The sequence below is a fragment of the Mchenga conophoros genome, linkage group LG6 (genome assembly GCF_057382185.1).
Source record: "Mchenga conophoros isolate Kocher_MC1m ecotype Shallow Benthic linkage group LG6, M_conophoros_male_GT1.1, whole genome shotgun sequence".
NCBI lineage: Eukaryota > Metazoa > Chordata > Actinopteri > Cichliformes > Cichlidae > Mchenga > Mchenga conophoros.
This window is the reverse complement of record NC_140531.1, coordinates 29,314,716-29,339,990: the sequence shown is the minus strand read 5'-3', so window position 1 is coordinate 29,339,990 and position 25,275 is coordinate 29,314,716. Positions and strand designations below refer to the sequence as shown.

Below are 25,275 nucleotides of genomic sequence, written 5' to 3'. Positions count from 1 at the left end.
ATCCATGTGCAATCCAGTCTCATTCTTGGGTGTTACATAATTTTGTCAGTTGCCACCGAACCTCACCATTCTGCTCAAGGTGCACTTTTTCACCCATCCTTGAAACACTTGCTGCATCAATATTAGCTATCATTTTAGAGTTTTAGCCACCTACAGCACCTACAGCATCCGCAAGTGTAGGTTAAGTGAGTGGAGGTGATGTAAGTTGTAGGTTTATGATCCAGGAGACAGTGGTGGTCGACTTCCTGCTGGTATCTTGTTTTCCACTTTGAAATTTGTGGTTTAGAAACCTACAAGCAGCTCAGTTTAGGGAAAGATTATTGACACACCATCATATTTCCTGTCCCCAGGAACAGCTGGGCATATTTATGTTATCTAACTTTTATTTATACAAGTTGTCCCATTGAGACTAAATGTCTTATTTACAAAAGACCCTTTTCAGACAAACACATTGAAATTACAACAATTAAAGTTACTTCATATTTCAAACCATAGGGAGCACACATGAATCCAACTGTGGTGCGTTATTCTTTTAGTTACTTATATTTTATACAATCCCAATTCCAAAAAAGTTGGGCTGTGTAAAATGTAAATAAAACAGAATATAATGATTTGAAAATCTCAGTGTGGTAGAAACAGAAGAAAGGGGTGGGGCTAAATAAGCTTCTTCCTAATCTTTTTTGAACATGACGAGTTATGATTTATTAGGATTATTTTGTTTTCCCTATGTTTTGTGTTTGATTGATTTTTTTTTATATCAAATAGCAAGTTTGACCTTAGACCTCTAACTTCTTCTATAAGTTCAAATAAGGTCAAACTTTCATAAAATGCCTTTTATTTTTAAAACTTTGCCTAAAATTCTCATGCCTTTGTTTGTATTGGCCCGCAATGCATGGTATATGGGTATTATAAATATCGCATTATAATTGGCATGTCAGATTTGACCTCTGACCTCACTTTTATATTTCATATCTGCCAACGGGGCAAATAATAAAAGCCAAACATTGCACTTGTTTTTACTGCACTACAAACTTCTAAAATTATTCTTTAAAAGGACAAATAAAATAAATACACACAAAATACAAACTATTCTCTTGAAAGTAAATCCTGCCCAGAGTGTGAACTGCCTCGTGATTTTTTTTTTTATTCACATTTTGTATCAGATTTGGGGTCATATGTGGACTTAGGTTTTCACTTATGTTTAATTTATGGATTGTCACACATGACATACACTGCCTATGGCACAGGTTAGGGTGGTGTGTGCGTTGCTGACAGAGTCTCCAGAATCAGAGCTCACGCTCCTGATGTTTTTGGAAATTTACCTGTTTCTAAGCATTCGCTGATTTCGTGGTGCAGGAGAAAACTCCCATAGCTCTGAGAAAGTCATTTACTGTGGTGATATTCTGAGTGATTCAAAGACAGAAGCTCTGCAAACATTTTCGCCATTTTCAGTGTTCAACCTTAGATTTTTAGCCTACAGAATATTTTAATGCTTTTAGATAGTTATATTCTCTAGACACAGTTTAAAGAAGGTCACCATGACAATGCCCACATACACACAGCTGAGTGGCTTACGAAGAGCCCTGACCTCACACCATCCGAAACCACTGGGATGATCTATGACACAAGCCTCAACACGACTACTGATGCAAATCCCACAAACGGGCTCCAAAAAGTAAATTTAATCAGTCGTGTGGAGCTCTGCCTTTGACAGTGGTTTATGGGATTTTGGTTAGTTTCATTAAAATATTATTAAGGGTTATAGGCTACATGTTTTTCATTATTTCTTGCAAAGTTTTGTTCGTGGTCTGAGTCTTTAACAGGCTATATTGCTTTTTTCTGGCTTTGATGAGTATGAGGCAGCCAGCCCACTGCTGTGGTTCCCTGTCACCTCTCTTCCTCCTGCCACAGGGTCAGCTCTCATGATGCTTAGATGCGACCCTTTGGAAGTAGCTCTCCTGTATATTGCCCCTCATGGTCTGAAGTGGTACCTCGGTGGTGCTGAGAGAAGAAAGCATGCTGGTTGAGCAGACATCATGCTATTCTCATAACCTCTCCATCCCACTCAAACCCCCCTGTGACAAAACCACAACCTATACAACCCCAGAGGAACAGCGAAAGAGTGTTTGCATGCAGGTGTTTCGATGAGAGTTTGAAGGGCGGTTATTGCTGCTGTTCTGTGCTAATTGTGTCTGAATGACATTTGATCAGACTTTTATTTTACAGTCTCCACCTGTGGCTGGTTATCAGGTGAGGATTACAGGAGCAAATGTGAGCAAGAAAAAAATTGCACTGCTGTTTTATTTGAGATTCTTCTTTTATTCTGTGTGGACATCATTTTGATTGCAGTGGATTATCCTCTACGATGGCACATAATCACTGAGAATGCCCCTGTGAAGACAACTGGAGATGCAGGCTTCTTAACATGCAGTAAGACTGCGGAAAGAGCTTTTTCTAAAACCGAAGGAGTACTTTTTCTGCTTAAACCCATCCATGTTTTTTCCCTATACCTGTGACTGTAGGCAGACCGAGCAGTCAAACTCATGTCATGGCCCCTTGTTTTGTTACGTTTGTTATTTTGCCCCTGCTATATATGTGTTCCCCTGTTTAGTCTGTATGTTACGATACAGTTTTCTAATGTCTCATTAGTTTCACCAGCATTAAATTGTTTCCACCTGTGTCTCATTTCCAATGAACAAGCTATAGACAATGTTCTGTCTTCACTCATCAAGGCCCTGACCTCTGACAGGTTCAACATACCCAAACTTTTTTTTTTTTAATCTGGATTCACTTAACCTATCATCAGTACTCAGGATAACAGTCGCACGGAGCAATATCAGCATATTGTTAAGGTAACCCAGGTATTCACCTGCATGTTTGCATTAAAGGGGCAACATTAGCAGTATCTGCCCAATCACAACAATGGATAAATAAACTGGTAGAAGAGTGACGAATGCTACAGAGGAAGAAAAATATTTGATACAAGAAAAATTCTTCCTACTGCTTTTTCTCTCTCTCTCTTGGATCCAGTTTTGTCTTCTTTGCCCTTTTGTGGGTTTAGAGTGTTTTCTATCACCTGGTAAAGTTTAGCGACTTTAGCTCAGAGGTTCAAAACTGAACTGAAAAAGAAAAAAAAAAGAGAAGGAAAACCTAGGATCATCTGAATAGAAGCATGAACGATGTCCTTGGTCAGCCTGGACAAGAGGACGTGAGGTGAAAACTGCATCTATCCACTGCAGCCACATCCTCGCGGTACTGTCACCTGATACCAGTGCAGATTCACGTTCATTTTGCCTCCTATACCAACCAAACAGTCAATAATAACCAGAAAGTTTTTAACCCACTAAAAAAGTAATGTACTGATTCAGTAATCCACCACATGTCAAAGGTTTTTTGCTTTTTCTTACAGTTTGCATTCTTAACTGTTCGAACGTTCGGTGCATACCTCTTTGCATACATTTGCAGTTATTTTGCCAGCCTCACAAGAATAAAGACCGATTAATTCATAGACACCTTACTCTCAGGCTAACTGAAGACCAAAAACTGATGTTGCCATGGTAGCAATATGTGACACCTGCTTCGACTTGTGACACTCGACAACAACAACACAAAAAAGAGGAAATGGTGGCTTGTAATTTGAGGGTTTTTTTATTATTAAGGAAGCAATGAGATGCAGTTTTTAGAGAACCCATTGAAAATGAAGAGCAGTGAGGTCATCGCCAGCCATGTTTGCCGGAGGTAAGCACCCGCATGAAAAATTAACAAGTCACGTTAAGAAGCCGGAGCATCCAGGCCCTGCTGTGGGTTTGCACAGCTACTGCTTTCTGTCACTGCATTTGTTTCCCAGTAAAACGTCATCATAACCGTTGAATTCTTCCCAAATACAAACATTTTCGACCACAGTAAATAGAGCTGGGTGTTTAGATACTGTCACTCAGCCGTGTTCTTGTTATTTGAAAAAAAGTGTCTAAACTTGTCCTGCCTAACATGTCTAAGACTAAACTTCTTTGTGCAGCAGATGAATCGATGTGAAAGTCCATCTTTGTGATGTCTGACCTTGTGGTGAATAGGAGGATGTTTAAGAAACTACTCGATATTATGGACAATGCATCTCAACCGCTGCACTCCACACGTTAGCCATAGACACACTCCCCTTCTCATTTCCACTGCACATCCATGACTCCTCTCCTCACATTGCAGTCCCAGAGCAGAGGAGGTGAGGAAAAGGGGTATTTAACAAAATGATCCTCCTCACCTTGCTTTAAAGTTACAACTGTGGAAAATGTTTCACACTTGCACGTATAACATCTTCCAAAAACTTTTATATTAGATAAGAATAACCATACTAAATGTAAAATGCAGTTTTTAAATGCTGATTGGATTTTTTTTAAGACAAAGTTTATCCTTTGTGGAAAAAGTTAATTAATATTGTAACTGCGATTAACCACATTTCTTTGTGGCTGAGTTCACTTTCACTGGCCATTCCTAGGCCGGCTTACTGCCAGGCCTGTTGAATCACAAAATAAAAATCTGTCTGACAAAGTGAAGCAGGCTAAAATATCTCAAAAATAAACAGAGCATGTCATGATCCACAGAAACATCTATCGTCTATCATTCTGAAAAGGGTTACAAAGACATTTTTAAGGCTTTGGGACTCCAGTGAACCAAAGTGAGAGCCATTATCCACAAATGGAAACAACTTGGAACAGTGGTGAATGTTCACAGGAGATCAACGACTGATCCAGGAGGTCAGAACCCAGAACAACGTCTAAGGAACTCTGTTCCTTGTCTTGGTTAAGGTCAGAGTTCATGAGACTGGGCAAAAACAGCATCCATGGGAGATCCAAGGAGAAAACCACTGCTGACCAAAAAGAACACCAAGACTCGTCTCACATTTGGCAAGAGAGAAAGATAAGAACATCTCGACAATCTTGATGATCCTCAAGACTTTTCAGAAAATATTCAGTGGACTGATGAGACAAAGGATGAACTTTTTTGGATGTTTTGAGTGTTGTTACACGTGTTATAAATTAACACAGCATTTCATTTAAAAAACAACAACAACAAAGACCAACAGTCAAACATGGTGGTGGTAATGTGATGGTCTGGGGTTGCTTTGCTGCTTCAGGACGACTTACTGTAACTGATGGAAACATCAATTCTCTCTACCAGAAAGACCTGAAGGAGGACGTCTCTCCATCAGCTCATGCCCTGAAGTTCAAGCTCAGTCAGGTTATGTGCCAGGACAATTATCCGAAACACATCATTAAGTCAACCCTTTAATGTCTTTTTTATATTTATGGACAATTTTAATTAAATTAAAAATACATAGAAACAGTAATCGACAGAAAATCCTTCTGTAAAAGGATACACGTGTGTATCCTCCGTTATCGTTCTTCTAGCGAAGCCGCCGCTCCGCTCCGACCTGCAGATGTATTTTTAGGAGCTGAGACACGTCTAACAACATGGTGTACTGAGATTGATTTCCAGGTCACACACAGGAGGAGGCACAAATTAGTGAAACAGGACAACCGACGTGAATACGAAACACAACCATCAGTCTTTATAACCTCTCCGATGTCAGCGTGCTGGGCCGTTGACTCAGCATTTTGAGTGCATTTTGTATTTTTGATCCCTTTTTGCTATTTTGGGGAAATGTTTAACTTCTAGTGTTTACAGTTTGCATAGAGTTTAGACCTGGTTAGGTTGTAAGTTTAATTAGAATTATGATCCATGTTTTCTTGTTGATGTGTATGTATATGTTCGTTATGTCTGTGTCTCCCTCCGTGTCTCCGCTCGCTTTTCTGTTCCCATGTTTCATGTCATGTCTCCCCAGCCCTTCATCTCCCTCCGTTTCCATGTTCTCCTGTTCTTTCCCGGTCCCAGTGTCAAGTCTGTGTGTCTTAGTCTGCGCGATTCCTGTTTTATTTTGATGGTCTCTTATCTCGTGTTCAGTTTTGCTTCCTCTTGTGTCATTAGGCCTATTCATCCCAGCTGCGTTCCTCGTGTGTTTCCACTTCCCTCGTCACCCTCATGTGCATTTATTGCGTGAGTTTCCCTGTGTTCATCATCAGGTTGTCTGCGCACCTCTCCTTGTGTGTCCAGGATTCATGGTTTCTTAGGTTCTTAGTAGTTTTCCCAGTTTATGTTACAGGTTTGGGTTACATTCTGTTTTTTTCGTTATTTTGTGTCTTAGTGTAAAACCTAAAAAGGTTCACAAATTTAAGTTTGTTTCCACACCTCGTTTTGTCTGCGTTTGGGTCCTCACCTCAAACTCCAAGAGTCTGCAGCAGCAGGCTGTAGCATCCCATTTCAAAATCAGCTAAAACATTAACACTTAAAACAGTATCAGTGCAGAACGACTCTGAACAGGTCTGATTGCTTAAATGCTCTGTGTCCTTAACATGCACGACTATCATCAGCATCTCTTGATTCCTCTCCTGCTTTTGCAGCAGCATCTGAGTTTGGAGCGCGCAGGAAAAACAGGTTTGAGTCTCCATGTGTACCTTTCTTCCAGCTTCTCTCTCAGGCAATTATGAACCATGGCTCTCTCCCCTTCATTAGATTATCTCCCATGGTCTACCAGAGTGTTCAGGAAGACCATAGTCATTACCCAAGCTACTCCACGTTACCGGCAGCACAAAAACCCCGCTTTCACCTAGTAATTTGAGTCAGACAGACTCATCAGGGCAGGAGACAACAGTGAGATATGGAAGTACTACTGCCACTATCTGCAGATATCCATGTCCTGCACCGCCTTGATTACACAGGAGGATTTAGAGTGCACACTTGGCAGAGGCGACGTTCCTGGGGACATATTAGGCTCATTAGTTCCCCGGGCTTCTGCCAGTGGAGTACTTCAGCCGGAGGGATTTGTTGTACACAGTTGTCAGAGTGACAAACAGGGATATTCACAATAATGGAGTTCTTAATAGAGTAGATGCATAACAGTCGGCCATATTCCCGCCACAGAGGCGGTTTTGGTCCCTTTTCGAAAATAACTTAGCGGTCTGTCGCTCCCACTGGAACGTATCATTAAACGCACACTGGTATCTCTGGGGCAGCGCACAACCTTAATATCAATAAGGATCCAATCACTTATGTAATCAGGCAGGAAATAAGATCTCATTTGTCGGCAAGGGAAATGATGCAGCCCATAAAAAGATGAAAAACAGTATTAATTGCCAAGATCCTGTGCATAGGGGGCCCATTGTCACGCTATATGATTTATTCGTAATTCGACATGCTTGTGAATCCATGTGCAGAGCAAAAGGCTCAATTATAGAAACGAATAAGCCAGGGAGCTTTAATTTTTTTGTGCTGCTGGGAGTGTGGGTGTGGATTTCCCTTCAAATAAAGATGCAGCAGGCTGTGCGTGTACATCACAGAAAACACTTGTTTATTTCTGGTCTGGCAGCTCGGTAATGACAGAAAGTTTTTCAGTCATTCCAGAGACCGTCAGGTTTTCATCGCTTATGGAACAGTTGAGTAATGATACAACCGGGTGTGAAATTGCTTTCCTCCCTGTAATGTCAAACAACTACTTAAGAGGTGAGATTGTTGCACAGGGATTTTAGCAAGCCAAAAAAAAACCCTCCAACAAAGCTGCCAATCACAGCAGGTTTGGTGCTCGTGGCACAGAGCGTACACTTCTGTGGGCTCTTTGTTGCTGGAATAAAGGAAAACCGGCAACAAGAAGTGCTCAAAGTCTGTCTACTCCAAGTGACTGTTTGGGGCAAAAATATGGGATTTGTTTTGCTCAGAAAGTTGAAAAGCATCTAAAGTTGACTTTACGGATCAGCTTGTTGACTGGAGCGAGACCTGCTGTGGCTTAAAGGAGATAGAGGACCCACTGGGCTGTTTCCACATTTCGACTGAGGACATTTCTCCAAAAGAGAATTCTGAGGAAAAAAAGAAGAAACTTTAGTTTGATGCTTCACTGCTAACATTAGGGTATACATTTGAAAAAAACATTTAAACACAACTGAAAATACACAGTCGTTACTTCTGCTGAGGAGACTGTATGACTGGTTCAGTTTGTTAGCAGGTTACTCAAAGTTTTGGAAAATTTACCAGAGCTGAAGGTTTGCCCAACTTCAAAGTGATAAAGTCAACCAGAATCTGAACGATGTCCTTGACCTGCTCTACCTCCTGGCTGTGATTCAGGAGGTAGAGCAGGTCATCTTGGTGATTTAATCCATGAGTCTACATGCCAAAGTACCCTTGGGCAAGACCCCTGAGTTTCTCGTCATTTATTGGAGTGTAAATGTTAAACATACCCCACATCCGGTAAGGTAGAACAGCGCTACATAAGAGCAAGTTCTATTATCACTGATCGATCCTTTTTCTCACAAGATATATGGTAATATTAGGGGTTTGGGATAGATTCAGCAGCTCAACAGCTGCTAACATCCATACCTAAGGCCAACTTGGAATAAAGTAGCTAACCTAAGAAACACTTCCTTGGACATGTATTTGGAGTCTCCATCTATCTGACCAGGAGGTTCAAAACAAGTAGTGATGGGATTTCCGGCTCTTTTTAGAGAACCGGCTCTTTTGGCTCGACTCACTAAAAAGAGCCGGCTCTTTTCAGCTCCGAACTGGCTCTTCAGGTTTTTTGTTGCTTTTTTTGGGAAAAAAAACCCCCACGGCTCGCGATAAGGAGCCGGCTCACGTCGTTCACGTCAAAGATCCGGCTCTAAGAGCCATTTCGTTCGCGACCGACACATCACTAAAAGCAAGAACCATCTTGCTGCAGAGTGACAGCACTAACAGCTGTGACATTCTGCCCCCTTTCACAAAGACATGTGAAACTGAATTTGTAATGTTGGGAGATGTTGTCTTGGAGTTTTCAAGAAAATATCACAAATAAATCCAGATCTAAATATCCAATTCGATTCACAGATTCAGTCCATTTACGGTGTAATGCAGCGGTCCCCAACCTTTTTTGCGCCACGGACCAGTTTATGCCCGACAATATTTTCACGGACCGGCCTTTAATGTGTCGCGGATAAATACAACAAAATAAAACTAGTACCGGTACCGAAAAAAGGAAGATTTATTCATAACACGCGTGAAAAGACCCAGGAAAACAGAGTTAACGATAACAAAATAACGCTAAAAACCCTGAAAACCATACATTTCACACCTGAGCCTCAACTCTCGCGGCCCGGTACCGTTCCGAGGCCCGGGGGTTGGGGACCGCTGGTGTACTAAAGGACATTTTCAGGCTTGGTTTCGCTCAGACTGCTTCTCTTATGCATCCGTGACCGCGACTGGCACTGCAGCCTCGATGGATGTGCTGTGGGAATACAAATAGGCTCTGCAGTTGGAATAGATTGGTCATTAAATGGCCTCTAACCTGCGTGATGCCTGAATGCACACTCGATGCAAATAATCCACACACTGTAGTGAGAGGCAGCAATCAGAATATAACTGATGTAAAATGCCTCCTGCTGCAGGGCAGTTTCTCCTGACCCAATTCCACCTACATTTTCTGGAGTTTATTACCATCCATTCACAATTATATCCACACCTACCAACAGTTTAGAAACACCAGTTTAGCTAACAAACAAACAAAACTTCACACGGAGAGGTTTGAACCAAAAGTGAGAAAAGCGTGCAAGAAAGAAAAACTTCAGACGATGCTCTAAATTAAAATTTTTTAGGAGTTTACCATTTTGATTTAGATTTATTATATAGTAATATCTATTAACGTTTATTAAAACAGACTTGGATCAACTTACCAGCTGTCTTTCCATGGACCTGAGCACAGCTTCCACATCTAAAACCCAGCTCTGTGTGGAGCAGGAGGTGGGTGCGGGTTGTCAAAGGGGACACAGGGAAAGCAACAAAATGAAGTATTTCATCATTTAAAGAAAGATGTTGCAAACGAAATTGGCTCATGCGCCTTTTGATCACAGCAGACACAGATCTGAGCATACAGAGAGCTTTCACATTTTGGTTGATAAAATATTAAAGAGGCTCCGGGAGGCAGCAACCTTACTGCATCTCTAATGCACACAGGTGGTCTGCTTCAGTTTAGATGGAAAGGGCAGCCTTCAGTGTAACCAATTTAAACAACATACCTCACTTTACAGGACACGTTTTCTGTTTGAAGATGCTCTACATTTGTCTCAAGGTCATGTTAAGTGTGTAAGGAGGTCCAGCATAAGCACAGTTTTTCAGCAATTACAAATGTTTTCTGGTTTTTGTCTCTTGTCTCATTGATTTGGAGTAAACCTTTACAACGAGGGACACAAAGTTACTCATTAGTTATTTTTTTTAAGTAATTGTTGTTTTAGTTGGTCATCAGGAAGAAAGTCTGATTTATGCATCATTACTATTCTTTTATACAGTATATATAACACCAGACTGGACCCCGTTTTGTTTCCTTCAGAGGGGTGTTAATTCTTTGTAACACAGACTCAACAAGATGCTGAAAATATTCAGAGTTTTTGGTCCATGTTGACGTGACAACATCACACAATCATTGCAGATTTGTTGGCTGCACATCCATGATGTGAAACTCCTGTTTCACCACATCCCAAAGGTGCTGTGCTGAACTCAGATCTGGTGGCTGTGGAGGCCATTTGAGTGCAGTAAGCTCATTGTGATGTTCAAGAAACCAGTTTGAGAGAATTTGAGCTTCGTGATTTGATACGTTGTCCTGCTGGAAGCAGCCATGAGTCAACTGTTGTCATAAAGTGATGGACCTGGTCATCAACAACACTCAGATAGGCATAACTTATGTCCAGTTGGTGCAAAGAGGCCCAAAGTGTGCCACAAAACATTACACCACCAGCCTAAACTTTTGACACAGGGCAGGATGGATCCCTGCTTTCATGTTGTTGAAGGCAAATTCCGACCCTACGATTTGAGTGTTGCAGCAGAAATTGAGTCTCATTAGACCAGCCAACATTTTAACAGTGTTCCAGTTTTAGTGAGGCTGTGCAAGTTCAGAGATGCTCTTCTGCAAACTGTGATTCTAATGAGTTACTGTTGTCTTTAGCTTGAAGTAGTCTGGTTACTCCTTTGACTTCTTGCATCAAAGTATTCTCACCCTGAGAACTGAAAAGTTTCTAATTTCAGATCATTCTCTGCAAACCCCAGACAAGGATATGTGCAAAAAACCCAGCAGAAATACTCAGACCGGCCATGACCAGTGACTTTTATAAATAAAAAGGATAAATTAGAGTCTGTAATACCAATGTGTCAGCACTGCAGCTGTACTCAATTCGCTGAAGCAGAATCTTTGTCATCGGTAGTAGTTTAGTGAATGAGTCGCCCATGGCAACTTGGGAAAAATGGTGCTTTTATAATTGACACAGCCTCCCGGGTGAAAGGGGTTAAGGTATTTAATTTCCACTTAAATTAAAAGTTCACACACAGCTGGAGACAGATCTGTGCCGATGGGCTGATTCGTCCTCGTCTCTCTTAATATTTGCTGTGAGCACAGCATGGTGCAGTTCTGCTTCATGGTCACTGTGAGGTAATTTACTTGTGTTCACAGCTTCATTAACCAAACTAATTAATACTTTAATTGGTACATTTTTTAATATCAGCTCAGTCAAAAAACACAAAAAATGTAGGTGGGCTTTAAGAACTTGCCTGATTGTAAGGCAGTGTTTTATCCTGTATTGGTAAACATATATATATAAGCATGTATAGACAAGACATCATTTAAAGGACGATCTTGAGCACTTGACTCCTGCTGTCAGGTGATTTGCTGGACATGTTTTGTGTCCATTTTATGCTTTTGGAGGAAAGGGTCCATGAAAAACAGTACACAGTTATTCTGAGTGTTCACCTATGGTGAAACATTTTTATCCTATTTGAAGTGATGTCTTTAAATCTAACAATGCCAAAAGGGCACATGGGCCAACTGAACGAATAGATGAGTATGAAAAAGATGAGAATTATATGCTATGGCCTTAAATGTCACCAGTTAAACACCTATGGCAGATTTGTACTGATATAATTGACACCATTCTTCATCACCAAGTGAACGAATGTGTGTTGAAAGACTCTTTTCTCCCACATTTTTACTGGTTCTGTAGAAAACAAACACTTCTGAAGTCTGGCATTTACCCAATGTACATGAAGGGAAGGCTTTAAAAAAATTTTTATAGCAAGTAGGTTGGCCTGTGTAATGCCTTACTCATCAAGGACAGTAACAAGTTACCAAAAAGTCACAAGCTTTGCAGATTTTAAGGAATATAAATGATGGAAACTACCAGGATGAAAATGAGAGAGTCGTTTATTCTGAGAAACAGTTTTTGTTACGAGTTATTTTTCAGATATGGCATACCTAATCTATGGATACATCCAAACTATCCTGTTCTCCTTCACTGGTTCAGGTGGGTTTGCTATCCACAGAACTACAATATTTTGATTTGGAGCATTCAGCCATTTTCTCGTCCGTCAAGCACTCAAACCGAATGTCTGAACCTGCAGTTCCTGTTGTAACTAACCAGAATTACTACTGCAACAAGGCCTCATCAGTAAGATCAAATTCTCCTCAATTTTATTCATAAAGTGCTAATTCACAACATCAGTTGACTCAAAGTGCTTTATATTGCAAGATAAAGACCCTTCAATATTAAAAATAAAATGCAACAATCAAACACCCTCCTATGAGCAAGCACTAGCCAACAGTAGGAAGAAAAAACTAACATGGAAGAAACCTTCTGCAGGCTTTAATGAAGTAGAATAGTAAGGTATTATAAGATCTTTAAGTTATGACAGAACCAGATTTTTCAGGATTTAAAATAAAATTAAAATTGTAGATTTAACAGGTAATAAATGAAGAGAACCCTCTATGGAAGAAATATGCTCTCTTTCCAGTCCTTGTCAGTACTCTTGTGGAGGCATTTTGGATCTGCTGAAAGCTTTTTAAGGAACTTAAAGGAACAACATGACAAAAATTAATTACAATAATCCGGGAAGTAATAAATGCATGAACTAGCTTTTTAGCTTTAGTCTGAGACAGGATGTTTCCCATTTTAACAGTACAGAGCAGATGAATGAAGGCAGTTCTCCGTATTTGTTTAATGTGCACATTGAGGGACATATCCTGATCACAAATGACTACGAGATTCCTCACCGGTGGCCATGGTAACGTCATATAACAAAAGCATCTGGTTATACACCAGTTTCTACAAACTGCGTACCTAAATTTTAACTAAATTTAGAAATTAGAAGTCATCCAGGCCTTTATTTCTTTAAGACATTCCTCTAGGTTAACTAGTTGATTTTTGTCATTGGGCTTAATAGATAGATAACGCTGGGTAAAATCTGCATAGCAATAAAAATGTATACACAGTGTTTTCTAATAATATTGCCTAAGGGAAGCATGTATAATGTAAAAAATATTAGTAAAACTAACCTGTCTCATGATGGTTTGTAATGGTTAGCTTAGTCAGTTCAATCTGACAAACACTAACAAGCTCAATGCATTAGTACTTGTGATGATGAGCCTTAAATTCATTAACTGCTGTATCCTTGAAAGAAGCAGCACGAGAAAAGCCATATGCAAATTATTCATATAATTTGCAGACATAATAAAGGAGCAGTGACACTGACTGATCTTCTGATCGATAATCAGTGTGTTATTGAATTGACCAAAATAGAGAGCATGCCGTCTAAATTACTGAGTATTGACTGTGCTGGCAGTAGTCAGCAATGTGCAGATGCTCTCAGTTTGTTCTGTACCTAGAAAACAAGACTAGAACATGCTCAGGACAGCTTGTGGAAAAACAGTCTTACTCTGTGGCTTTGTCTCTTCTCTATGCTCCACTCGCTCAGATCCCTCCAGTGCCCTGGAAACAATGCATCGGCTGCCCTGCTGTCTCCTCTCTTAGCCATGATGTCGCCTCCACGCAGTGTGCTGGATCACAGCACTGACCACAACCAGCTCCTCAAAAGGGCCAACACAGTTTTCACAAAGTGTAACACGAGTCTGGAAACTGATCTCTGTTAACACAGAGCCAAACTGTCGGTGGTAGTCATTGTTTTTGGACGTTATAAGGTGCTGCCTTGTTACGGTCCCATTATCAGTCCAACAAAAGCTGAGAGAATGCACATCTTTTAATGATAGATTGCCTTTCAGTGCAGCGTTTCTAAATAATGGAAGATGCTTCAGCTGGCTTTGGGCTGTGATCATTAGAGGAGGCTGGGGTGCGGTATGAGGGTTTTGCAGAATAATGCAGGTCTCACCTTTCCAGCATGCTCCTATTGCGTCTGAACATTCAAACTATTCATACTGGAAGCTATGGACAAATAAAACACATTTAAACAAACAGGGCACTGAATATAGGAGCTGGATGTTCCTCAAAATATTTTTGACAGGAATATGAATATGAATTGGTGGCTGAAATAAAGGCTAACACAGAGGGAAAGGCAACCATTCTCAAATTAACCAATTTAGAATCACCATTCAAGCCTTAACTCACTAATTAGATGTCTGCCCAGGAACAATATCAAAAGTAGTAAAAACTATATGAGCAAACTAAGACTACTGGTGCAGGTGAATCGGAGAGAAAAACAAAACAAAACAGGAAAACAGCACTTTCTGAAAAGAAGTTGTGCTTCTTACATCAAAAAGTTGTTTTACAAAAGGGTTCACCGATAAATGCCACAACAGAAGCTTTTATCTGTGATTATTTAATGGAAATGATCTGTGGCACCAAAATCCATTAATGCTTACCTGAGTTGGATGTCCATTAAGTGAGTGTCACTTGTCAGTGTCTTTGCTCTCCACCGATGGTGACTCCTTCTCCCGCGAGCCTTTTGGAAAGCTGTGAAGGAAGAGGGAGTGGGAGAGTGGGGGACAGGGGGGTCAGAGAGAGGATACGGCAATGAAAAAAGTACTTGTGAAGGTGATAAGTGATGAGATAATGGAGGTATAAGATCAGCATTCTGGGAAGAAGAAAAAAAAGTTCTGTTTTGCTGGTCAGCTTGCACTTGTTTGTTTTCTTATAATGAGAAGGATCTTTTATGATGCGAACCTAAATGGGAAGTGAAATGTTCCCGCTTTGATGTAATTTTCTCTGCACAATAAGTTTCTGGAACAACAACCATGGTTTTGCTGCAGTTTTTAAAGACGCGTTGTTAACTGAAGGAATTGCTCAGAGACCACGCAGAAAACACGCTCAACACCCTAATGATGACTGTTCAATCCCTTCGAGGACAAAATCAGTGCATTACACTTGGAAAACAGCTATTAGGGTCTTCATAGGAAATTTTCACAACTAACTTTGGATTGTTTTAGAAAACATAGATCACTTCCCCCCCCTTCTCCCACAGCAGGAAACAGGCTGCTTCAGATGTGCTCGCACCACCAAAACATTGTATATGGTTTGGGTGATGATGCTGCTGGATCGAGCGGATAAGGAGCAGCAGGAGCAGGAGCTATTGATGTGAACAGCACAGAGAATATATTATGCTGATATAACATAACCCATCATAATATGGCTTATATGCCATACAAAGGATGTTTTACAGGCTAACCAGTATCAAATTCTCACATATCAGGTCTACGGTGCCAAAACCCCCAACCCCGGATGAAAATGGTCCCCAAAAAGCCTAAAATGGTTAAATATAACAATGAATTATACTGCAAAACTATAATTCTTAGGGTTAGGGTAAGATGGCTTTACACTTTGGGCTCATTGTCTTCATTTTCCCTAAGCAGACCTCAAATTCCAACATGAACTTCTATGAGAAACAATCTTACGCTGAGGCTCACAACCCTTTGATTCAATCTTCTTTGCAGATCATTGGGTAGAAACAGCTGATCAAAGTGAACATATTATGCTTTTGTTTATTTTCTGTGACATAATAGTAACTATGGTGGATGAAAGTACAAATATTCTCTATGAGCTAAAAGCTCTGGCTTCAGATTGCTCTAAATAAAATGTTTTTGACCAACTGAGTATCACAGTAAATGTGTATTAGACATGGCGGTCCACTGTTTCTGTCAGGGCTCGGTGTGCGGGCAGGCGGAGACAAGGATCCAAACGCAGGACTCTGAGACTGAATTGCAACTGAAAAACCTCCGCTTTATTGCTAGCGATGAACAAAACGTGAACTGCACAATGACACTGAGCACAGAAACACAGGCAACTCTGAAGGTACGACGCGACACTGACACAAAGAAACACGGGGCTTAAATACACTGAGGAAGTCATCAAGGATGGGAAAAAGGAGGGAGACACAGCTGGGAGAGATTAGGGCTAACGAGACAGGGGGAGCAAAGCTAGACACGCTGACATGAGACAAACCGTCACAATAAAACAGGAAACAAGAAACAGAGACGCAGACTTGACATTGAACTAAACCTATACTAAGCACGAGACAACCTAAGCACTAATACCTCACCATGAATAACTGAAACATAGATTTATAATAATAATAATAATCAACAAAGCATCAGAGAACCAGAAAATAATCCATAAGGCTCTATCACCTGCTGTTAAAACCTTCTGTTTGCATGGTGCAGCCAATCAGAAGAAAGTTGGCTTATGATAAGAGAGCAGGGGGATAACAGTCTGTTTAAGACTAAGGAACAGTGTACCACCTTGAAACAAGATATAGATAATTTTGAACTGCAACTATTGCAAATGTTTAGTAGAGTGCAAGAACAAAAAATATTCTTTTGTAAATTAGCATAATGGGTTCAATTAAAAGTGTGTGAAAATGTACAAATCAAACAGACTCTACAAAAGGGAGTTTGGTTTGGTACTGGCATGATGTGAAATGTGCATAAACTCTGGATATAGGTATGTTTGTGTGAAAATGGATCGATACACGTCTCAGTGGCAGTATGTTTAATATTGTATCATAGGAATTTTTTAGCTTGTGTGAATTTGTTTCATATAATTACCAATTCATTTAAAAATCAGCTCTCAAAACTTAGAAAACCTTTTCCATTAACCCACATTCAATTTAACCTCACAGGAAATAGAGTACGGTGTAATTGGGGTGTTTGTTCTGTATTTATTTAACGCCAGAACAAAAGGATGCGTATTACTGGATGTGCCGGCATTACTGAGAAAACTGACAGTTTAAATCCAAGGCAATTACTGAGCAAAATAGTGCTCCTCAGAAAAAGGCCTAAATCCATCACAGGATATATTAACAGGCTCATATTAAACTCCTATTCAGATATCATACTTGAGATAATATCTGCGTTATTATGAGACTGTATTTAGAACTCTGACTGGTGTTAATAGTCAGTAGGCCACATTTCAGATCAGTTTTAATATATGTAGCACCAGTCCTCAACAAAAGGGAGCTCAAGGTACTTTTAAAAAATATATGTCTTACAGAGAGATACCCAGCAACCCCATATGAGCAAGCACATGACAGCAGTGGGGAGGAAAAACTCATTTCTAACAGGAAGAGATCTTAAGCAGAACCAGGCTCAGGAAGTGCAAAGCAATCTGACGTGACTGAGGGTGATGGGAAGCACAGCAGTAACCCTCTTAAACTAGAACACAGTGATTAAAGCGTGCCTGAACAACCCCAAATGACATTCAGGTACTTCCAGTTAACAGAACTTGAATCTGATTGGCAGGTCAATGCCTGGTAATGTTAAATGAGGTGATTTTTCATGTGCAGCCTGGCATTGATTGTAGTGGTGACATGGAGATGCCGTCTCAAGAGAATAATGACATCCCACAGCTTAAAGTCTCAACACGTCCTTCTTCCTTCCTATTACTGTGATGTGTTCATGGTGCAAATGTCAATAAAGTTGTGGTTGGAGCTAGCTAGCCTATGATAGCGGAGTTAGCAGAAACAGATTTTTATTTATTTTCCAATTTTCATTGGCAGTAATTTCAAATGCTTGAACCAACATCTCCAAACACGCAAATTCTGCTCAGTAAAATTAGATAAACCCGAAAGTCTAGATAAATATAGATACAGACAAATAAATATATGGATCTAGATACATTAATATAGAGTTAAAAAAAAACAAAAAAACAACAACAACAACAACTATCATGTATAGATCCTGAATCTATACATAATGTGTTACTGAATTATGGATGAGATTATCTTTGCAATTGTAGTCTTTTGGTTAGTAGTCTTTTAGCAGCTCTCACCATAATTTTGGTATTTCCAGTCAGCTTTTACTTCTTTCTAGCTATAAATAGCATCCAGTTCTCAGAAATTCCCTTCAGTGAAAGAAACCACTATGAAGCTGACTAATGGTGAAAGTCAACAACATTTCACAGTAATCATTGCTTGTTTTCCAGCACACAGTCACCTCTGAACAAGTCCTAAACTGAACTGTTGTTCACACTAAATAATTGCTATGTTCATCTGTAAGTGATGAACATCATTATGAGGTAAAGATACAGAGACAGACCAAGCCCAGGGACTGCACATTTGAAGGCAAGAAGAACTCACGTTGCTGTCCGTGCTTTCTCATACTCTGGCAGTAGGCATAAATCTTCAACCGAGGTGCCGCACCACATTATACATAACCGTGTGGACAAATCAGTATGTGCCAACCTGAGAATGAGCACATCTGAAGCAATGAATCCTAAAAAAAGACCCCTTCTCATCGAGGGCAGGTGATGAAAGCAAAATATATTCCATTGCTTTTTAAAAAGTTACCTGATTCTCAAAGATTCTGAGATATGGGATCACATAGAAGTCGCATGATGCTTATGATTGTATTGTTGAGCAAGGTCAGAGAGTAAAGACATTTTGTGCTTTTTTTTCCCATTAGATCACTACTTAGAAGGGAAGGTTTCCTAGAGAGTGCTGAAAATAAACCAGAAGTCAGGATTTAAACCAAGCAGCATGTTAGTGACAGCAAATGCGCACTTACAGTCATTAAAACTGCATCACAAATATATGTGTGTATGCCTTTGTCTCTGTGAAAGGGCAACAAAAAATTGGTGTAAATACCACTAACGACTACAATGAATACATGAACAAAATCTTATACTCTACATTTGCATAAACGATTAAACATTATTTTCTGGAGCATTTAAGAATGAATTTGACTGTTAATGAGCATCACTTTAAAGGCAGTATATTAAGCTGTCACTCAGCTTTGTGTTTATATTCTTCCATTCTATAAACTGCTGAACCTTGGTGAGCCTCTTCAGTTCATTCTCCATTTGCTGCTGCTGTGTTAGCTCGTCCCACTCAAAGGCAACTTACTGATGATTGGCTTCCCCTTGTAAAAAGGTGTGAAGAGCAGGTGGGCAGAGCTGTTGTGTTCACAGATAAAGCCATGTGCTTGAGATCACCATATTGGGGATATCCACTCACTCTGACATCATATTGAACCAGGAGTAAAAAAAAATAAAAATAATAAATATATATATATATATATATATATATATATATATATATATTTATTTATTAGGGGTGCAACGATACACAAAATTCTCGGTTCGGTTCGATACTTTGGTGTCACGGTTCGATATTTTTTCGATACAAAAAAAATGTTCATGCCTTTTTAATTTAGCATTTATTAAAATTATAAATATATAATTATATATAACTCAAAAGTACAGTTTTTAAATTTAACCCTAACCCTTGTGCGTGTTTTTTATTTTGACAGCGAATGCGCACCTGCGGACCACTTATGTGCAGCCCTGGTTATTTAGCTCGTCATATCGCAGCCACAGAAATTCTTTTGTCCATGAAACCATAAAGCTGCTCTTTCTTTTTGCCTTATACTCTGATTTGTCATAACGTCTCCGTTTTGTGGTAAGCTTTTCTTTGGCTGTCACTTCTTCACCCTGACCTGTCTTATTTGGCTCAGCAGAACTAAAATATATATCTGTCTGTGAAGGTTCTCAGTCATCCAGGTCATCGTAGTCAAATATAAATCCTGCTGCTTTTACACGCGCACTCACATAAGCTCAGCGATTCTCTGCGCGATCAACCTCTCACATGTTTAAGCTGCGGGAGATTTCACTTGTCATGTTTGCATAGTAAGCTAACGATTAATAAGACGATGTCAGAGGAATTGGTGCGCAAATTATCATCACTCACAGATCAGTGCTGTCGCTCTCTATACACAGTTCGCGCGATTGCAAAGTGAAAGCAAAAAAACAAGCGCAAATTCAAACGCGATTTCAATATGTCACATATTGACAGTGGCTCACCGATGCCAATGACATCATTACCCAGCTACATTTCCGAAAGAATGCAAAAGCATTGACATATTTTTCCTTCCTGCGATAGCCCGACGGGCAGGGCAGAGAGAGATTTTGGTAGCCCGACTGGAAAAAATTTTGCGAGCCCTGTATCTGATTGAGGAATCACTCATCTTTGGAAAAGAGAGTTTATTACAGAGAAATGTCTCTTTCCAAAATAAAAGCTATACTATCCGCTTCTTCTGGGCTATATTCTCAGCAGCATATTAAACAGCTGTCTAAATGACTCGGCTAAAGTTAGTAGCATGCTTGCTTGTTTTTTTTCTGCTTCCACTTGTCTTTGCACTAGGATGATGTCGGCGTAAATGTGCAGTCATATTCGTTGTGTTCCCACTAGTGCTTTCAGGTTAATCTCGTTGAAATGACCTTAACGCCACAACACGGCAAATTGTTTCATACGTCACATGAAAACCAAAATAATTCCAAACGCCAGATCTGAATGAGGGTGGGGGAGGTCCATGTTGTAAGGAGAGCTTAACTTCTGTCTCGCTAGCTTGCCCTGCGCTCTTCCTTCTGACGATGCTGTCTGTGTTGAGCGCTCAGTGAATCTGCGTTGGACTACTCCGCCTAGGCTGCACTGTCGACCCTAGGCGGAGTAGTCGAACGCAGATTCACTGAGCGCTCAACACAGACAGCATCGTCAGAAGGAAAGTTGATAAAATAAATTACAAATTTTGTATTGTTCGATACATATGCGTACCGAACCAAAAGCACTGTATCGAACGGTTCAATATCGATACGAATATCGTTGCACCCCTAATATATAATATATATATATATATATATAAATAAAAACACCCAGCACGCCCCTGCGGGCGGTTTATCCTTCAAGCTCGGGTCCTCTACCAGAGGCCTGGGAGCTTGAGGGTCCTGCGCAGTATCTTAGCTGTTCCCAGGACTGCGCTCTTCTGGACAGAGATCTCCGATGTTGTTCCCGGGATCTGCTGGAGCCACTCGCCTAGCTTGGGAGTCACCGCACCTAGTGCTCCGATTACCACGGGGACCACCGTTACCTTCACCCTCCACATCCTCTCGAGCTCTTCTCTGAGCCCTTGGTATTTCTCCAACTTCTCGTGTTCCTTCTTCCTGATATTGCTGTCATTCGGAACCGCTACATCGATCACTACGGCCGTCTTCTTCTGTTTGTCTACCACCACTATGTCCGGTTGGTTAGCCACCACCATTTTGTCCGCCTGTATCTGGGAGTCCCACAGGATCAGTATATATATATATATATCTGAAATTGAATGTTTGGGGATTGCTTCCAAACATTCAAGCACTTACTTTGACCATGATGGGCATATAATATTATAACACTGCAGATTACAGCAGTGGTATAAACAGGTCCACTTAAATGATATTAAGTGATATTAAGCTCCACAAGTAGAAAAAAAACATTGTTAAATTGAAAAAAATTAATTAAATGAATCCTAAAATACAGAGTTTGATTGCCAAAATACTTCTTCAGTCACCTGTTGTACCTTCAAGAATTAATTTTTTTTCAGTCGTGTTTTCAGTAGTCAAACCAAAGTCAAATCTCCAGTGCAGGTAAACATGAGTTTAAGATGTAGCAGATTTATTATACCAAAATTAACGTACTTGTACTGCATGACTGCTGCTCCAAACAAAGACAAAAACCATCAACTCAGATGAACAAAAAATTAATAACTTACGTCTTACTTCGGCTGAAGAAATGCTGGCGCAGTACAAAAGCCAGAGTAGAGAGAAACATGATGGTGGTGCACATGGTCCCAAGAGTCCACCACCACCACCACCCTGCATTCACAGAGAAAGCAGCCTCAAAATATTCCACCCATTCTGTAAACCTCAAGCACAGCTGAGAAAACCATTTCCCAGTTACCAGGTCTTTGTCTCTCCCCTTGCCTGGATCAGGAACACAGGAGGATTAGTCAATCCCAGATTAGAAAAGATGATATGCTGCAGAATTGAAGAACAGCCCTGCACTGCACATATAAGCTACAGTGTGTGTGCGCACTTGTTGTGCATGATTCATGTTTCTGCACTGCTTGATTTTCCATGAAATGCAACTGGATTTTTTTTTCAGTTATTCTCCAACTTTTTCTGCAGCATGTAATATCAGCTGCTGTAACATCTATTATCCAACAACCCGCCCTGCCCGGCCGGCCTGCCTAAGTTTTCCCCAGTCACCTCATCATCAGCTGCTCCACACCTGCCCCTCATTTCCCAAATTATCTCCTGGTTCATCTTCAGGACCGACTATGCACTTCAGCTTCGTTTGTTATCATTAAAGCCACTTTCAGTTTCTCTGTCTGGATTTCTTCATCCAAACTGTGCAATTAAACCAAGTGGAAACAAACCTCCAGGGCTGAAAGAAATTAAACCAGCAAAGAAGGGCCAAACTGAAGTTCCTTAAATGGCCACTTGAGGCTGACTGAAAACATGAGTCAATCTCCATAAACTCCTATTTTAACCCTTTCACGCACAGCGGTCACTACAGTGGACAGCTATTTAAAGGCTGTTTTCTTGTATTTGTGTCAGTGTTGATGGTATACCTGCATATAAACCACTATATTGGACACTGATTCGTCACTCCATACACAGCAGTTGTCCATCTAAGTGAATATGTAAAAAAAAACCTCTTTGAAAAGTACATGTTTAAAAAGTTCAAAAATATTTTTTCATGCCTAAAGATGAATAAAAAAATAATAATAATAATAATAATTGGTACAAAAAAATAATTTAGATCTATAAAGCCTAATTCCCTTCTCTGAACTTTAACGCATTACTTATTTATCAGGTATTTGGGCATTAGTCATCTCTCATTAAATGAGAGATGATTAATGATGATCTCATTAATCATCACCATATTAGGGATATCCACTCACTCTGACATCATATTGAACCAGGAGTAAAAAATAAAAAATAAAATAAAATAAAATAAAAAAATAATAATAAGTATATATATATATATATATATATATGAAATTGAATGACAGAACCCCTGGAGTCTAGACGCTGGTGATGATGAAGAGCAAGACTTGGGTAAAGCTCAGACTTGGGTGAGGTGGAGATGGCGAGGAAATGGGTTGCATGAATGAGAAAGAGAGAATGACAGAGAGCACGGATTTAAACCACAGAGTGAAGGCTGATTGGCTCAAAGATGACTGAGGGAGAAGATGACTGGACAAGATTGGAGTAATGACATTGTTGAAATTGACCAACGTTTTTCCTGCCTGCCTGATCCTTTTTTTTTTTTTTTAAATAACTGTAATGACAATAACCATCCGAACATGGTATTACCAAATTTCTATGGACAATTTCACACTTCACAGAGAGAGCAAGATAGATGGTGAGCGAGAGATGGGTTTAACATGCACACAGCGTCAGCACCTTTACAGAAATCGCTTTGTGCATTTATTTTAGTCAATATTTGACTTATTTACTGACAAAATGGAGGCTTCTTAAGTTTTCCAGCTTGGTCTTTTTTCCTTACATCAGTTATAACAAACTGATGGTAACAAAACTGGAGGCATCGTATTCGATTTGGTTTCATTCCACCCTGTACAATAGTATAACATCTTCAACAGAGGCCTGTGTATTTTATATGACAATGATCTGCAGTTCTGAACATCAGTAAATTTAATCCACTTTACAATTTGTATCCCATTCAGGTTGTATAATGACTGTTGTCAGGTGGAACAAAATAACCTGGCAACATAAGTCAAGAATGGTCAAAGACAAGACAGTTTGAAACATCTTAAAGGTCTCAGCTGTCTGTGTCACTAGACTGCAGTTATATTTCTCCCAGACAGCAGGACAGGGATATTCTTAACCACTGATGACATTCCTCACCACCTGAATCTGTGACTCTGCTGTCGTGAAACTTCTGGTGCATGGACGCCAGACTGATGGAAGTTCACACAAGTGGCTGTGAGGAATGTCAAGTTACAGCGATGTGGCTGTGCATCTCATCTCCAGCTCTGAGACATGCTCGTGCCTCCTAATTGGAAAATTCTTCAGGGGGTCCTCTTGTGCTTTATGTCGACGGAGAGCTGCACAGACTCACCAGTGCCTCAAAATCAGAGGATTTAAGCGTCACAGAGCTGTAATTTGTGTTGGCCTGTATATGCTTGGCCTGCCTTTTTTGAGTGTCACATTTTTGTTGGGGCAAAGTTAAGAGGATTTTATGCATTTAGGACCAATGTCTAAATTACAGGAGGTGCATGAAGGAAAAGAAGGGCTCTTTAAATTTAAAAGTGATTGTCATCTGGATAAAGCAAGAACAGTGACACGAAGCAAAGGTGTACCAGGCCCGCTGCTGAAATGCAGGGGAAAAGCATTTCTGTTTTTGTGCACCAACCAACAGAATATTTTACCCTGTAATGAGAGAGATGAGTTTACCTTTTGGGCTCTGTGCTTAAAATAGCTTTCTATTCTTTTACAAAAGGAAGCTGTTTTGAGTTGTAATTTGCTTGTGTTTGTGTATTGTGAAGGAAATACCCAAATGCAGGACAAAAAAAGAAAAACTTCCAATGCACAGTCCCAAAAGGGCCTGTTTAGGCCCTTTTGGGACTGGGAAACAGGCACATCTACCTTTAGGTAGATGTGCACACAGACACCACAACAAAGAGCAAAGGTGAAGGACTGGACTATTTATCCATATGGGGTAATCAGGGAAGTGGAAACAGCTGGAGGAATGAGACACAGGTGTGGGTAATCAAGACAATTACAAAGGAACGCAAAATTCAAAGCTAGGCACAAAAGAGATCTACCAAAGTAAAACAGGAAACAACCCAAAAGATGACAACTAAGTGTACAAGACAAATGAACAAAATGATACTGAACTGTATATGACGGGAAACAATGAGAAAGTTGAAACACAGGCACCAAACTCCATAGATATAGCAAAACTACAATAAAACCAAACAGAAATACATAAGGCTAATTCAACACTACCAAGAACTGAATGTCAGATCAGGACAGTAAAGCAACAAAACTACTTACTACTTTGAATTTTCTAAAATGTTAACCCCGCCTTAGCCATCAGCAGAATGGTACAGATGTTAGCTATCAAGACAACACAGCTCTGTCATGTTTTAAGTTTTGG

General features: G+C 40.1%; 1 long non-coding RNA gene across 1 annotated transcript; it reads right to left on the bottom strand.

The window, feature by feature from the left end:
* Window positions 1–7,372: 7,372 nt before the first annotated feature.
* Window positions 7,373–22,092, bottom strand: LOC146572862 (uncharacterized). The gene is made up of 4 exons (XR_014892764.1): window positions 21,860–22,092; window positions 14,708–14,798; window positions 9,747–9,797; window positions 7,373–7,901 (listed from the first exon to the last, which is right to left on the bottom strand). It is a non-coding gene; the product is annotated as an uncharacterized LOC146572862 (long non-coding RNA).
* Window positions 22,093–25,275: the final 3,183 nt, after the last annotated feature.